Source organism: Protopterus annectens, chromosome 1.part1 (assembly GCF_019279795.1).
Source record: "Protopterus annectens isolate FY-2018-M chromosome 1.part1, PAN1.0, whole genome shotgun sequence".
NCBI lineage: Eukaryota > Metazoa > Chordata > Ceratodontiformes > Protopteridae > Protopterus > Protopterus annectens.
In genome coordinates, this window is record NC_056726.1 from 1,778,137,297 (window position 1) to 1,778,155,667 (window position 18,371).

Consider the following 18,371-nt stretch of genomic DNA (forward strand, 5'->3'; position numbering starts at 1 on the left):
CTATATGACTTATCAAGATAGAATATTTCTGGGATTGTTGGGACTTTTTGAGTGGCGTTTATTATTTTTGCTAACATTTTCGATGATGTCTGTGCCCATTCTGAATATCTCGCAAACATCTTCATTTCTTCCAGTGAATTCTGATGTGCATGTAAATTGTATAATTCCTTTTGCAAATTATTCAGGAGTGATTCAAGATCTGGGTTATTTTGGTTTTGGATTTGAATTTGCTTTTCTACCATTTTGATACTTTCAAATAATTTTCTTTCCTTTTCCTTTGATTTTTTTTTTGTAGAATAATGCTTTTTGAATGAAAATTCCCCCAATTCTATCTTTGCTAGCCACACATTGAATATCACAAGCTATGCTTGTTTTGTGAAAATTGCCATTTAGCTCTTCCAAGATAATTTTTATTTCTTGCTGTATGTCTTTTTTTTAAGTAAGTTTAGATTTAGAGACCAATTAGTTCTCCTTAAGTTAGAATTTGCCAGCTTTGACCAGATGATGTTAATATTAATTTTTGAGTGGTCTGAAAAATAATCTTGCTTCTATGGAATATTTGACTTCCAATTTTATGAAGGATTCTGATATTAAGAAAAAAATCAATTCTGGACCAAGACCTATAACATTGTGAGCAGTATGTATATTTATTTGTGTACCCATTTATATCTCTGAAACACTTGAGGATCAAAGAGGTTAAAATCTGAAATCAGGTCTCTTAAGGCTAAAGATGCTTGGATGTTATGTACTTTAGCTTTCCCTGTTCTTTCTGATTTCAGGTCTAACACTAAATTCCAATCTCCTCCTATTATAAATAAGTGATCTGAAAATTTGAGCAAAATATTATAGATTTCTAATATAAGGTCCTGCTGATTTATGGATGGATCATAGATATTTAAGAACAATATCGGTTTTGACAACCCCAATTTTGAAGTTGTAAAGTAGCACCATCTGCATTTAATATCAGACTCACTACAGGCTATGTGCCCATTAAATGATTCATTAATTATATTTGCCACACCTTTACTGTTTGTTTCTCTGCCAGCTGTTATTATTGTTTTTATCCATTTTTGTTTGCTTCTTTTTCCCACTGATCTGGTAGCATGTGTGTTTCTTGAATAAATGTTAAATCTGTCTTGGATTTGAATACTATATGCATAAAAAGTTTCCTTCTTTGTTTGTCTTGGAGTCCTTTTACATTCCATGAGTCTATAGACCACAAAACTTTAACATTTTTAGGTATATAATAGTAGTTAACTTATATGGGTGCCTGCTTTTCGTCTTTATGAAAGATTCTTGCCATAGATGTGTTTTGCTTTTTTGTAATTGTAGCACCAAACCCTTTCAGTACTAACTCCGTGCCTAACCACTGTACCAACACCACTAAAAGAGAATAGAAATTTAGCTCAGAGATGAAATCTTTTTCCATTATGTCTTTAATTTTACAAGTCCCTTTGTCTCTGAATTGACAGATTGTAATATGAACATACAAATAAAACATTATAAAATCCAATCTTTTGAACTCTAAGACTCAAGAGTCCCTTCACCCTGTCAACACTTCCTGCTCCTGTAAATGAAGTTTAAATATTGCCAGGTATTTGTAAGACCTTATGCCCCAATTTACATTTAAGTTGACAATAGATCAATTTGTAGTGGTGGCATTGTTAAGTTCAATATCAAAATACTGTATATGATAAGAATATAATATGGCATTGGATCTAGATTTTCCACCATGTTAATCCACATGGAACAATACGAAGGTGTGTTTCTATTCATTTCAAGAGAGCTGTATGAGTAGTACTTTGATGTCTAATTAGAACTATTAAACTAGGTGTTTGTTATTGAAAGGTTTAAATATAATGTTTAACATCATCAAGTCTGTTCTTCTTAACATCTAATTGATAATGTAAAAATAGTTTTACCCAGTGTTTGGGGAAAGGGGTTTACCTTTATGATCTTACCAGCATCATATAACAAACTGCACTAGTATTGTTCAATAAGAACATCATATAAAAACACTTAAACATAGGAAATGTTACAACCTATAACTGCTGTCAAGGATAATTGCCAAACAATAAGTAGGATTTGCAGATTCGTGTTAACAGTGAGGCAGCAAACTGAATGATGGTGTTCAAACAGATTTATTTATTTATTTTATTTATTGCATTTGTTAACCAGGTGGTGTCTGACTAGGCTAGTAGCTGGTTTTCAGCAAAGATGCAGGGAGAAAAGCTGCACAATTTACAATATAATCATACAGTATAAAATAACTGATACATTACAGAAAATACAGAATAGACTTAGGAACTTCTAACACTGAACATGTAACTAAGTAGGCTAAAAGCAGTATCAAAAAGTATACAATACAGTCAATACAACTTAATTGCACTCACAGAAGAATACTTGCAAATAACATTGTGAGGAATCTGTACAGAAGTATAGTTAAATAACAGTGAACAAAAATGTATGAATAAGTTGTTACAACATATGGGGGAAAATAGAAAGTAATAAATACAGCCTGGATGATGTTATCCTGGAAAATAGCAGGAACAAAGCCAATGATTGGAAAGGTGGAGTTTTAAGAGTATTTTGAATTCTTGATAATTAGGGTTTTGTATGATTTGCTGAGGGAAAGTGTTCCATAGTTTGACAATTTTGTAGGAATAGAGGGAGTTGCCGTGTTGGTTGTGGGTGTGGGACACCTGTAGCATCAGTTTATTTGAAGATCTGACGGCCCTAAGACTGAAACTAGGTTGGAGAAGGTTAGCAAGAGCAGGGAGATTGATGGGTTGGTGGATAATTTTGTGGGCCATGGTGAGCTGATTAAGGGATAACAGGTTAGGGAGTTTGAGCCAGATGAGCTGAGAGAGAGCAGTACAATGGTGGGTCCTGTATGGGAGAGTGGAAGCAAATTTGGCAATTTTGTTATAACAGGATTCTAGGTTATTAAAGTCAGACGTGTGCAGGTTTGTGTATATGAGAGAGCCATAGAAGAGAGTAGAGAGCAGATGTGTCTGAGCAATGGCTAGTCTAGCACTGTGGGTTAGGAAAAGTTTAGCCCTTTAGAGGGCACCAAGTCTGATATGAACTTTTTTTGATTGTCAGAGAAATATGTTTGTCAGATTTTAGATTTTCATCTATTTTGACACCGAGAAGTTTAGTTTGGTTGGTGGGGAATATCCTGGAACCATTTGTGGAGAGAACTGATAGTGGGAACTGGCTTGGTATGGATTTTTTATTATTGAAGACTATTACCTTAGTTTTGTTTGGGTTTAGAATGAGTTGTTGTTCAGAGAGGTGCTTTTCTATGTCTTGAAAGGATAATTTCATCTTTTTTTGAAATTCTTGGGGTGAGGGGGCTGAGCAGATGAGAAAAGCATCATCTCCATATTGGACAACAGAGGCCAGTTTAGTTGCAGAGTCGAGGTTATTTGTAAATATGCTAAAGAGAAGAGGGCCAAGTACTGAACCTTGGGGTACACCGACAGAGATAGAGAGCAGGGGGGATAGGTTGTTTTCCCATTTACTTGCCTGCTGGCAGTTGGACAGATAGCTATGGAACCAGGACAGGGATGAGGAATTGAGGCCATAAGAAGAAAGTTTGTTAAGTAGCTGTTGGTGAGAAATGGTCTCAAATGCCTTGGACAAATCAAGAAAGATAGAGGAGACCACTTGGCCTTCATTTAGTAGATGATGAATAGCGTTGGTGAATGACAATAGGGCAGTGTTGGTACTATGTTTGGGTCTAAAGCCATGTTGAGAACTGGATAATAGGTTATGAGTAAGGAGATGGTTCAGGAGTTGATTATGGATGCATTTTTCTAGGATTTTTACAAGGGGGAAAGGATGACAATGGAACAGTAGTTAATGAGTTCTCTGTAAGAACCACCTTTGTGAAGGGGAATGATGTGGGATATTTTCCATAAAGTTGGGACATAGTTTTCAGAGATTGATCTATTATTAGGATTGATATAGGGCAGGCAATGGGGGGAGTGGCAATTTTTAGAATGCCTTTAGAAAGTAGGTCAGCTGAGAGGCAGAAGGGCTTTAGCTTGGATAGAAGTGTTTTTATGTAGTTGGTTTGGCTAGGAGAGAAAGTGAATGGATAGTGATTGTCAAGAGGAGTGGGGAGAGTAAGAGGTTTAACAAAGATAATAAAGATATTAAGATAAAGTTATTTTAAAGATAATAAAGATATTAAGATAATTTATTTTAAATGATAAACTTAATATAAAGTAGCTAAATTATTTACAACTGCGATCTTTACAACTAAAGATTTCACATTACTTTTCACTTAGCTTTCTCTCTTGGTAACTTAATAAACTTTCAGAACTGTAGTGTATCACATAACAAATAGGTAGATCAGTAGATTGAGCTTAACATAATATCTTTGCGCAGATTTTACCTGCCTTTTAGAATAACTTTTTCACTGGAGTCTTGCCTCACGTCCTATCACCAGGCTTGAATTCCCAACATTCAGTCTGATTATGTGCAACGGACCCAAATACTGAAACTTTGAAATCACCTTTGCTCACAAGATTACCTATGCAAGCATGTCAGTCTTGTTTATTTTCAACAACTAGACTGTTAGCATAGTTTACGCCATGAAAGGATGACATGTACAACATCGCATATAAACTGGCACTGACGCCAACATAAACTAGAAAATCCACTTGCCCCTACGCATCACCAAGTCAGGAGAAAATCATCCCACTAGCTAGGACTGAAACCACACAACAATTCTTCACTTAATGCAACATGGACAAGGTCTGCAAGACGGGCTCAGCCAACAATGCTATGAAAAATCCACAATAATTCTGAGAAAACACAGTCAAAGTTCCCACTACACTTCTCTTCCCTTCTTTCTTTTTTTTTGCTTTAAATACTCACATGGCTAAGACCATTTGTATAGGTTACATATCTCTTTTGCAAGCTCCCACATAGTTCAGCAGCTTGTTAAATGCCTCCAATGAAATAACACATCAATCCTTTCATTCAGGGATCGATTTAGTAGCCATTAAAATGCTGATTGTTTGCAATTCGGATGTTTTTGCCATTTCTTGAGGTCACAGAGGAATTTCCTGTAGAGAGAAAACTGGAACGGTAAGATGTAATACCAATTAATTTTCATACTTTTTAGCAACATATTTAATTATTTATTTATTTATTTATTTATTTATTTAACACCAGAATCCTCTAGGTATATTTTAGTCGATTTATTTGCCATGTTCTGGTATTTCATTGAAGGCATGGACAAAAGTTTGCTTCCTTGGTCAAGGACTCTTGATATTTATGATCATTGTATTGAAAAATCAGTGTATTTGGGTACTTTATTTGGAATTTAATTTTCCACTACACGAGGTATGCACAAAATGGAGAAAGCTGTTGTCGGCTGAGTTTAATTCGCAAGGGTAGGTCTTGTACAAATTACATTTTTTGCTCATTCCAGAGAATGTACTTTTTTATTTTGCTTGCTGTAATATGTTTTGCACATCTTGGAAATTCAGCAGTTTTACACTTGTCTAAGTTTGTCTATTGTTTGCAACTTGCATAATGCCCTGTGTGCTCTTTACATTATTATGGATGATACTGCAGCTTTATTTTCAAGTAGTGCTTTTAAAATCTGGCGTATTGTATTCATCAGCTGGGCTTGCTCGTATTTTTCAGGTATGCCTCTGATTAGTAAATTATTCCTGTGGCTTCTTGCTTCCAAGTCAATGACTTTATCCTGTAGATCCTTAATAGCCTTACATTTTTCAAGCAGGGCTTCCTGACATTGTTTAATGCTGAGTTCATTGTTCAGTGATCTGGTTTCTGTCTTATCTATTCGTGAAGCAATATGTTTAGTCTTGGATCCAAAGTTCATTAACTACTCTGAAAACTTTTGGATGGCTATTTGTAGTGGAGGTAGAGCTGCTTTCAGGTCATCTATGTCAAAGGTTTGTTCTGTTTTTGATTTTGTAGATTGTTTGTGACTTTCTTGCTGTTTTAAGGTTTTCTGTCTTTTGACAGTTGTTTCTTTTTCTGGAGAGAATAATTGAGATAGTTTTGTCTTTGTCATTTGCAGGTCCATATTTTTGGATTCTTTTGACATTTTGTTAGATTTAGCCTAGTCCATTATTCTTGCAGTAATTTTACAGGCCCCATACATGTGGATTTATAGATTTACGCATTTAGATGTTTATATAGTAGTAACAATAGAACTCTTTTAATTCATGATCAGTAAGAGTAGAGTTGTTTCATCAATCCTAATATTGTTAAAATGGTAGTTAGTGAAGAACTCTGGTACTGCGATTTTTATAGATTTAATTTGAAACGAGAGGAGCAGTTTGAGTAGAGTGTTCACCAGAATTCCACCATCTTGGATCCCCCCTGCTTTTTTATTGTGAATTAAACATTGTTCTTGTGAAGTACCGAAGGTTTTCTGTTTCTGTTTGGTTTGACAACCCCCAGCTTGTGAAACTTCTAATTTAAAGATTAAGTGCAAAGGCTTTAAAGCATTATACAAAAATCATTATCTTCAAGCAGATTGCATCTTTGTACTTGTGATCGCCTTTTTTGTAATAGAAGGAAGTTTGTTTTTGTTTTGTTATTTTTCTTCAGAGTTTAACAAAATAAATCTAGAAAATTCTTGCTAAATAAACTTTAAAATTCCTGCAAAACATGGAAGTCTAGAATAAGAGGATGCTAATGTCATGCTTCTATCAGTGTACCATGCTTGAATGTATTCATATCATTCAGGAAGAGAATCGCTAATTAGTTAATTAATTAAATGCTAAGCAGTTGTATGCAGTTAGTTATTAAATTGTAAAAACAAGAGTTTCTATTAGCACCCAAAAGGTATGCAGAGAATGCCACTACCAAGATAATACAACAGCAAGCATGTCCACCAGACTTTGTTTGATGGGAATTCTAAAAGTTTATTGTATTAAAAAAACTGTACAAAAACAATTTAATTATACTACAAAATGTGACTGCAAGCACAAAGCTGCAATTAACTGGAAATTATTTTTTATATAATTCTTACAAATGTTTGCACTTTGTCATTTATCACAAGATTAATGGAATAGTGTCTGAGAAATCTGTATAATTAATATCTGTTTACAAGTTTTTCTTAAGGCATGTATTGCATTTCTATATGCAAAGGATTAAAATTAAGAGATGCTGTATCCTGATAGGTTTTACTTAGATAGAGTAAATCCTGTCTGTTTTTAATGAAAAAGACAAACAATCACTCTCTTTTCACAGTATTCATTGCTTTCTCTATGCCAAGCCTTAACTGTATGACAACATCCAGTGTATGAAGAAGATATTCACCTTTGTTCATATACTTGCAAAGGGGAACATACAAGAAGCTGCATAGACTGATACACAGCACAGATGTTAGTTTAGACATAAAAGATCATTTTCCGCAGCTACCTTATCCTTATGGAAGACTACACTGTATAGCTACACATTATGATGTAAAGCTGTTATATTCTTTCACCAGAGTTGATTGCTATCAGAAGCAAGCCTCAAACCTTGCAACTTGCTTGCCTTTGGGGGAGGTTGTGGGGGCTCATGCTCAGGACAAAGTGTCCTGTGGTAGATCCCCTATTGAAGATCAGATATGACACAGGAGTGCTGCCTCCTGGGCAGGGCAAGCTTTCACTGCTGCCCACTGTGCCCTCAACCCTGAGTGTGGTACTGAGCATGTGTCATGAGGTTAAAGTAAAAATAAGAAAAAAAAAGGCCCTGATGGATTCTCAAATGGCAACTCCTCAGTCATCTGTCATACCCCAGTGAAGGAGAAATGGATGGGTCAGTTGGTGAAGAGGAGGCTGATGGTCATCAGGCAGCAGGGAAGAAAAAGCTGAAAAAAATGTAGTCCTCTATAAGAAATTGTATTTGAATAGATGGCAAGGTGCAAAATTACTTAAGGAAATATACTATTGCTGGGTAAGCTGGCATGCTGGTTGAGATGGCTGGCAGAGGTACAGTAAAAGAAGAGTAAGACATATTTGAATCAAGGAGAAGTTACAAGCAGTTCAAAAGTTTGATTAAGGGACAGCAAATTGATTTGTTTGTGTCTTTTGGCTTTTCCCGGTTAGGGGTCACCTGAGCAGAACTCCAGTCCGCTAATGATTGGTAGTGGATTTTTACATACCAGGTTACCAGTCCTGATGCACTACCTTCAACGAAGGCACACCCCATTCACGTTTGCCTCCACACAGAAGACGCTCTAGCTGAGAATCGAACAGGACAACATCTTGCTATGAGGCGACAACGCTACCGCAGCACCGACAGTAAATTGATATGTGTCCATAATGGAAGTCTCTTCCACAAAAACAATGTGATTTTCTATTTGAAGGCTTCATGGCTTTGGTTAACATACCAATGACCCCAGTCTGTATACAATACATGTTTGCTCTGTGTGGTCACCAGATGGTGAAGGCCACAATCATAAAACATGATAGCATGCATAAATAAGTAGACACTTTTCTGGCAATAAGTAGGAGCAGGCATGCACTGAACAAATGGAGAGCACACTGGGACAGTGGTTACAGTCCTTTGCCTTATAGCTCTGGCTCTAGCATAAAGTACTGACCTCTCTTATGTACCTCATGTGCAGAAGCATCTAGAAAGGTTATAGTAAATAATGTTAACAATTAATATCCTAAAGTGCAGAATAGTCCATGTTTTGGAATTATGTTTCTCCTAACAGAGTATGTAACTTGCCTTCATTTATTCATTATTTTCTAGCTGATCAAACCCGCTAGGCACAGGCTTTTTTCCAGAGGTGGCCCATAGCACTGTCTGATTAAGTAACTTGCTAAGAGTCAAACAGGTACTGGTGAAAGCTGTGGGAATCAAATCCTGGACTACAGGGTGAAGCATGTGATGTATCACATTTTATGCCTTTGCACCTTCTTTAGGTATTTCCTGTTATATGGCATACAGCAGCAATGTTTCCAACCTTTTGGTTAACTGCATTACAACTCAGTTTACTGAGTGACTTGTCTTCATTGATCATCTGATTAAAACTTTATCTTTGTTCCAAAAAATGCAGAAATGATTCCACCAAGGTAAAAAATATTCACCAGCTTTGCAGACAAATACCTCTGAGGCCTCTTCAAGCAGGATAGTTTGAACTTTCAAAACCTCTAGAATTATATGACAAGTTGACCACCTTAACCAGGAAAATAGAAAAAAAAGAAGGTAGCAGAAAAATGGAGAGCAATGTGGTTTCCATCTGCCTTTGTTTAGCTCTTAAAAGTGGCAGTCTGGTGCCTTATGACTGGTCAGTTTTGGAGGGAAACTGAAGACAGCTACCTAAGAAGTGGACGTCTACACATGACCCACAAGTATAGTGCCAGAGGTTGCATTATCATGAGCCAGCATTTGAGTACTTTCAGTACATGTTTGGGATATCAGAATGTGAGCTATCAGGTCAATCACTGCATATAATGCCACATTCAGTATGTACCTGTCCAAACACTTGTCACAACTGGAGCAACTACAATACTCTCTCATTCAAAAAAAAAAAAACAAGGGCCTGAATCACAAAAACTATGCAGACCATCTCAAAGCCTTATCCCTCTTCTTGGTATCATACAGGCTACGAATAGCTGACCTCTGCCTCAAGTATAGAGCCTTGGCAGACCCTATCCTGTCAGACACATTAGATATTCTCAAGTCTAATGGTAGCATGTACAACTGCCCGAGGTATCTCATTCTCTTTTCCAACATAAATAGGACATGTTAGAAGGACAGGTATAAATCACAGAGAATATCTCTTCTATGGAACAGTCTTTCACTCCACATAAAGTGAAATACTTCGCTTACTATATTCAAATGTGATTTGGATAAATGGATGGAAAGCAACAATCTTATTCCCAGTTTAGCACCCATATCCTTCATTAATGCTCCCCAGGAGGTTGTTGTGTTAAATACAGTGAGTGTCCTTTGAGATTTAAATGTCCCACAATACCCTTGTTCTGCACACCTCTGGGTTATTCATATGAAAAATGTAAGGTAGGGCTGAGCTTATTAAGATGCTGACAAATCAATAGTCTAGTAAGTACCTATGAACCTACAATGCTGTAAATTTAAGAGCTTAAGGGACAGGCTTGCCATTTTAATAGGGTCTGAAAGAATTTTTATTAACTAAGATTTACAATTATCCAAAAATTATGACATAATTCCATCAAATGGTCACTGTCTAATGTAAAAGCCTTATTTTTATGATTATGTTTAATTTTAGTGAGTTATTCATTTGTTAACCAGGTGGGTAGTCTGCTATGTTGATCATTTTCAGCCACATCCTGGGGAAAAAAACTAAATGGATTAAAATTAAATAGAATGACAACTATTTCCAACTGAAAAGCTAATAATGTTTACAAAAATAGCTTACATACAGGACAGCATCAGATTTCAAGTTTGACCAGCTGAAGATTGAAACATCAAAGTAACTTATATGTTACTAAGTAAAATAGGCACATCAAATGTAGTTGTGAAATACATGTAAAAGGACTACAGTGTTAGAAGGGGAATAGACAGCTGATAAAAAGGGAGCAGATGAAAATGTATAATAGTGGAATTCAGAGATTAGGCTGATGTAAGGGAAAACTTAGATGAGTAACATTTGTATAAGACTATGGGCAGTATTCAAAAACATGAGGCATCATCATGTAGGCTATGGTTCTACTTTATATCATCAACTTCCCATAATGTCGACTCACTTAATAGTGAGATGGCAATATCGAAAGTTCAAAAGGGCGAACTCCCGGAATGGCGAAGTTTGCCTCCGGGAAACTAACCACTTAGCCACCACTGACAATAAAAAAAAGCTAAACAAATTAAACCCACAGAAGTGGGGAGCTTTGCCCCCATACCCCCCCCCACTTAAATATTCCAACTCCAAGATTGCAATACAGTGGAAAAAAAGGGCAAAGGTCATCAGTGGTAGCCAAGTGGTTATTTTCCCAGAGGCGAAATTCACCATTCCAGGAGTTTGCTGTTTTGAACCTTCGATGTTGTCATCTCGCTGTTAAGCGAGTCGAAGCTATGGGAAATCGATGATATAAAGTGGATCAGTAAAAACACATATCAAAACCCTATACAATTCATACACACCACTGCAACTGCTGAATAAGGACAACTATGGCAAGAGTTACCTGAAGCAGACCAGCTACAAGAGTTGACATGCAAAATTAGGTAAAGTCAGCTTAGTCATGATTCACATTGCACAAACCTGTAACATAAGGGGCTCTACCAGACAAAAACAATAGACCAGCAACTGCAGACTAACTGTATCTAAATAAAAGCACAGATTGTAGATCATACTGCCAAGCTGATTTGCTCGGCATAACATGGCAGAGCAACGTGAAGGGTGCAACGTACAGTGAAGAAACAAATGTTACAGTGCATATTTCATTTCTAATACAATTTCATCACCAGAATGATTCCTGAGTGTTCTTCCGTATGTATCACATGATTTACTTCTTGCCAAATATGTTAGAATGGAGAATGTGTAGAAAGTTCTGTTCTTTGTAGAAAGTTCTTTTATGGAATTCCGAACTCATGCTTGGAGTTGGTAGGTCATAGCAAAATTAATGCCGTAGTGCTCATTTTTAACTGGTTAGTGTTTTTTATAAGATTGTTACAATAATGTTGCTTTTAATTAGAAAAGGTATACAGAATGCATGATTCTGCTATTCAAGGAGACAAGACACGGATTTCCTAGAATCCCACATATGTGCTTTTCTTTGCAATAAAGGAGATCATGTGAGAATTGATTGCTACCTTGCCACAACATCAGCATGACATGCCAGAAAACCAGTGAACATTAACTGAAAACAATACTGCTATTTTGCATACACACACACACATACACACACACATATATATATATATATATATATATATATATATATATATGTATATATATATATATATATATATATATATATATATATATATATATATTACTCAGCCTGCCATCTCTTTAAGCACAGTATACATGTACACATGTCATAGGATGCATAGTGATCAAACTTCCATCTGGTGAAGTTCAAGTTGCTGATGTTGAATTTCCATAGGAAATGACTGCCAATGAGATTTCTAAGTACAGTATGTGTCAGCAATGAAGCGATTCAATCATTTTGAGTGATTTTTTTGTTTCTTTTTTTTATTTTATTTTTATTTTTTCAAGTTGGTGTGACCATGAGGATTGTTTTTTTATCAGTTTGTGAGTACAGGAAGGCTCCCCCCTGTTAAGCAACACAAGTTTTCTATCTGGTTGATTTCCTGATCAATTACAATTGAGAGGTTGGTACATCACAGAGTTGTAACTTGAGCCATAGTGGAAGTGTACAGCATGATAACCAAATTTAAACACTCACATAAACAAGTAACAACACAAATCTCCCACAATGAGGTTAAAATAGTCCCAGATTCCTTCCCATGTAAACTACATGTTCTCCATAGCCATTGCTAGTGTATCAGAAATGTGCATAAATCACTCCTAACCAATACTGCATGGCAGCAAGTGAAAGATATTGGTATATTTCTCAGGATGATATGTTGACTGTTTGTCTCAACTGCCTTTCAACCACGTTGTGTCTGAAAACGTCTTGCAAACTACAGTTATCAAATAAGTAAATAAAAGAAAAAATAACCAAAATGATAAAGGAAATGTTTGTGTTTATAATGCAATATCAGCAGCCACAGTGTGACTAGTAAGCAAATAGGCAGAAGAATGTGAGATTGCGGACTACAGAAAAAAATATCTGTTACAAGACTAATATTCCCAGTATAATTTAGGTTTTGTAATCAAGCACATAAATAGATATCGTCATAATACTATATGTTATTTTGGGGAAATGCACTTAGAAGTACCATATTGCTATAATATTTCTGACTAGTTATACTCTAACAATGGAAGAATTCTGTGGTTAGACATTCCCAGGCTGGCTGCTTATATCCCAGTGGATGCGAAGGTGTGCTGTGGACAGACAAAGGAGATGTGGATGCTGCTATGTGTTGTATATGTTCAGAGTACAAACTGCACTTAGCTCAAATACTATTCCACAGTGTGATTTATAGTCTGAAATGTACAACTGCACATGTGTATTCATTTTAAGAAATGAGCTGATGTCTAGCTCACATACAGGACACATTGTGCATTTATGGAACTGTGTACTATGTTTGTGAACCCACAAGTAGGTTGCGGAAATTGGAAGAAGTTCATTTTGAAAAAAAAACAGACTGTTCATATTACATACATGAGATGTTGAAGAGCTTCAAGTTGTAAGGAAATGTGTAGTGAATGATCATTTGATAGATGAGAGGACAAGTGGACATCTCCAAAAAGTAGAAGACCTATTGGGAGATGATCTGAGTGGACACTGGTCTGTATTAACCATGTGTTTTTTGATTTGCTAGATAGACATTTACATATAATAGTTTAAAATTTATGGAGGGGAAAACAAAAGTAGCATTTTCAGTGACAGGGAGGGTATTGTTAAAGTAGAGGAGGAAGAGGAGACAGTGATGCATACACGGAACTGACAGTTTAGCAATTCTGCAGATTTTCTTGAAAGCTGATTGAAGAGGTGTAGAGTTAAATGAGTTACCTACAGCAACAAAGGAAAGATTTAGGATAAATATGTTTTTTTGCAGAGGAATAGCAAGTTTTCAGACTGCAAAGATGGATGCGTCTTTAGGAAAGTTGTAGTTAAGCTCTGATGATTATCAAATATAACTATACAACTCTAATGGCAATGAGTTAGTTATAGTGGTCTGCAGGTAATGTGATACATACAAGTTCCAGAGAAATCAGTTAGAATATAAACTTCATCGAGGTTAGAGCACAGTTCCTCTTTCTGTGTGGTATTTGTTAAGCCTCCCGTCAAGACATGATGTTAGTAAGTAAAGAAATTCTGTCCAGAACTGAAGAAATACACCTACAGAGTCATATATATATATATATATATATATATATATATATATAGAGAGAGAGAGAGAGAGAGTTTCTTAGCATTTGCAGTAAGATCTCATGATGCTTTGAGTGGATTTTCACTCCATAACAAAGATAAAATATTAGTTTTATTTGTAAAAGTTGCTTCCAAGGTAATACTAACATTAGCAGTCTACAAAAGTGTTGTGAGTATAATAATATCGGTAGAACTGAAGAAAATGGGAGAAATGATTTATAGAACAAAGTAAAAGGGACAAAATGGACCAAATGTATGAAACCTAATGAAGAAATTGAAGTAAAGATAAAAAAGTTAACAAGGAGATTTTGTTAGAAATACGTAGGGACTGCAGTGGAAGTGATAATTCACAATGTAACAGAGTTATGAACTCTATTAGTCTCTTGTACAAACAAAAGGGAAATCTTTCATACTGATGACAGCGATTTATGAGCAGTATGCCAATAAAGTAAATATCTGGTGAAGTTCATAATAAGGCAGTTGTAATATGTGGTTAAAAAAAGTGTAGTTGGAACACAAATTGCCTTAATTGGACGGTAAGTTGAGACAAAGGGATTTAACACTGAGTGGTACTCCAGAAGAGGTGGTGGGTGCAAATTGTCTCAAATATGTTGAAAGAAAGATAGCACTCTTGGCTGCATTTACTGGAAAGTCCCTGAGTGTTGATAAAGGTTGCATTTACCTTACTTTTAATGTTGAAATAAAGATAGCACTCTGGATTTACTGGAAGGTCCCTTTGCATTGAGAAAAAACAAAGAAAAAACAATGAAAAAACTCTCCCGTGACTGCCAAAGGCAGTTCCAAATGAAACAAAAAGTCTGTATGGAACCTGTTATAAAGTTTGTAAATTAAAATTGCAGTTTAACCTGAAGTATAGATTTTTGCAGCCGGTGGTGGTGTGTTTCAACTTCCATATGGACTTTGCACTGAGAAAGGTTGCAATTATCTGACTTTAAACAACAGTGCAACAGACTTAGGATAATATTGCTTCAGTTTATATCCTGCATGAAATGAGGCAGGTGTTGCAGCAATTGTCACAACAATTGAAAGAGATATACAGTGGAAGGTTGACCATGTTTAAGAACATGACTTTATAGCAGAGATCTCAATTCTTGAAGTGGTTTAGAACTGTATATGGTAGAAAAATAAATAAACTGACCTTTCCAGTGGTTTTAAAGATATTTTCCTGACTAAAATACAAGTGTTTACCAATACAAAACTCACCAATGGGCAGAGTAAATTAAATGCTGCAATGGCAAGATTACATATTTGATCAAATGGAGTCCAGCAGTCCTACAAAATCTGGAGGTATTTCAAAATCAGACGACCTGAAGGATGTGTGCAATGTTTAGTCAGATCAAGGAAGGGATGAAAGAGTATAAGTATAAGGTATTCCTTAGCTATTGAAAGGTGAGCATTTGTCTATATAAGAAATGGGACATTGATATTTACAGACTGTCAGCAGTATGCCATAATCAACAGTATTAACACATTTATATGTGATACAAAGATGACCATAATAAGGTGGACATATTTGGTTAGAAACCTGAAAGGAGGATAAAGCATTACAATACGGTAACTAGTCCCTGTATTGTTAAGTAAAATAACATTATTAAAATGAAATACATCCTAAATCTGCAGTCTACATTACAACATATAAATATTCAGATGATAAATGATTTTAGGAGCAGACTGTAGGTGTAGGGGAAAGTGTAGTTAGGCAGCATAGGATGGTGGTTTGTAGGATGACATTGTTGATCAAGAAGAGGAGTGTGAGGGCAGCACCAAGGATCAAATGGTGAAAATTTAAAAAGGGTAATTGTGAGGTGGAGTTCAGGGAAGCGTTTAGACAGGCACTGGGTGGCAGTGAAGAGTTACCGAATAGCTGGGTAACTACAGCAGAGCTGGTAAGGGAGATGGCTAGAAAGGTGCTTGGTGTGACATCTGGAAAGAGGAAGGAGGACAAGAAGACCTGGTGGTGGAATGAAGAAGTACAGAAGAGTATACAGAGAAAGAGGTTGGTGAAGAAGAAGTGGGATTGTCAGAGAGATGAAGAAAGTAGACAGGATTATAAGGAGATGAGGTGCATGGCAAAGAGAGAGGTTGCGAAGGCTAAGGATAAGATGTATGAAGAGTTGTATGAAAGGTTGGACACTAAGGAGGAAGAAAAGGACCTGTACCGATTGACTAGACAGAGGGACCGAGCTGCTAAAGATGTGCAGCAGGTAAGGGTGATAAAGGATAATGAGGGAAACTTACTCACAAGCAAGGAGAGTGTGTTGAGCAGATGGAAAGAGTACTTTGAGGGGCTGATGAATGAAGAGAATGAGAGGGAGAGAAGGTTGGATGATGTGCGGATAGTGAATCATGAAGTGTAGTGGATTAGCAAGGAGGAACTAAGGATAGCTATGAAGAGGATGAAGAATGGAAAGGCTGTTGGTCCAGATGACATACCTGTGGAAGCATGGAGGTGTTTAGGTGAAATGGCAGTGGAGTTTTTAACTAGATTGTTTGATGAAATCTTGGAAAGAGAGAAGATGCCTGAGGAATGGAGAAAAAGTGTTTTGGTACCGATTTGTAAGAATAAGGATCATGTGCTCTGTAACTAAAGAGGGATTAAATTGATCAGTCACAGCATGAAGTTATGGGAAAGAGTAGTGGAAACTAGGTTAAGAAGGGTGATGATTAGTGATCAGCAGTATGATTTCATGTCAGGAAAGAACACTACAGATGCAATGTTTGCTCTGAGAGTGTTGATGGAAAAGTACAGAGAAGGTCAGAAGGTGTGGCATTGTGTCCTTGTGGACGTAGAGAAAGCATATGACAGGGTGCCTAGAGAGGAGTTGTGGTATTGTATGAGGAAGGTGGGAGTGTCAGAAAAGTATGTAAGAGTGGTACAGGATATGTACAAGGGTAGTGTGACAGCAGTGAGGTCTGCAGTGGGATGCGTTTAAGGTGGAGGTGGGATTACATCAAGGATCGGCTCTGAGCCCTTTCTTATTTGCAATGGTGATGGACAGGTTGACAGGTGAGATCAGACAGGAGTCCCCATGGACAATGATGTTTGCAGATGACATTATGATCTGTAGTGAGAGTAGGGAACAGGTGGAGGAGACCCTGGAGAGGTGGAGATATGCTCTAGAGAGAAGAGGAATGAAGGTCAGCAGGACTAAGACAGAATATATGTGTGTGAATGAGAGGGAGGATAGAGGAATGGTGAGGATGCAGGGAGTAGAGGTGGTGAAGGTGGATGAGTTTAAATACTTGGGATCAACAGTTCAGAGTAATGGTGAGTGTAGAAGAGAGGTGAAGAGAGTACAGGCAGGATAGAGTGGGTGGAGAAGAGTGTCAGGAGTGATTTGTGACAGACGAGTACCAGTAAGAGTGAAAGGGAAGGTCTACAAGAGTGTAGTGAGACCAGCTGTGTTATATGGGTTGGAGACAGTGGCATTGACAAAAAGGCAGGAGTCAGAGCTGGATGTGGCAGAGTTAAAGATGTTAAGATTTGCACTGGGTGTGACAAGGGTGGACAGAATTAGGAATAAGTATATTAGAGGGTCAGCCCAGGTTGGAAGGTTTGGAGACAAAGCCAGAGAGGCAAGATTACAATGGTTTGGGCATGTGCTGAGGAGGGATGCAGAGTATATTGGGAAAAATGTGCTAAGGATGAAGCTGACAGATAACAGGAAAAGAGAAAGGCCTAAGATAAGGTTTATGGATATGGTGAGAGAGGACATGCAGGTGATTGGTGTGACAGAGCAAGATGCAGAGGACAGGAAGAAATGGAAACAGATGATCTGCTATGGTGACCCCTAATGGGAGCAGCCGAAAGAAGAAGAAGACTGTAGGTCAAATTATTTTACAAATGGTTATGTGTTTTGTAGCATTTGATAGTGGAGATCTACACCTGTTTAATGTAGATTCCCAGAAAAAGTACCACTACTTTTTAAAAACAAGGGAGTATGGAGAAGAGTCCTTCACATGGGGGTATAGGGATAAAGTTCTTCAAATGGGGGTGCAAGAAAACAATGTTTTACTGATTTTTCACTGAAAGTTCAATGGATATATATTTAGAGAAAATTCCTTGAGTGACATCTCTGCAAGAAGATGTGATTTGAGTTCTTGTATTGGATCCATTTGATAGCCCAAATACTTTAAATAAGTTGATGACAAGGTCATGCCTTTGTATGCTTGTCCAGTAGAAGGAGGGAATCTATTTTGCTATGGGACTGTTGGCATACATATTTTGGATAATATTAGAAGAAGAGATTTTTTTTTTACATTTATGGACAAATATTAGAACATTAAGATCCCCTCAGCTGGTCATGTACAGAACTAGAATGATATAAACTATTTAAATTAATATATAACTAAACCAGCATATAAGAAAATAGA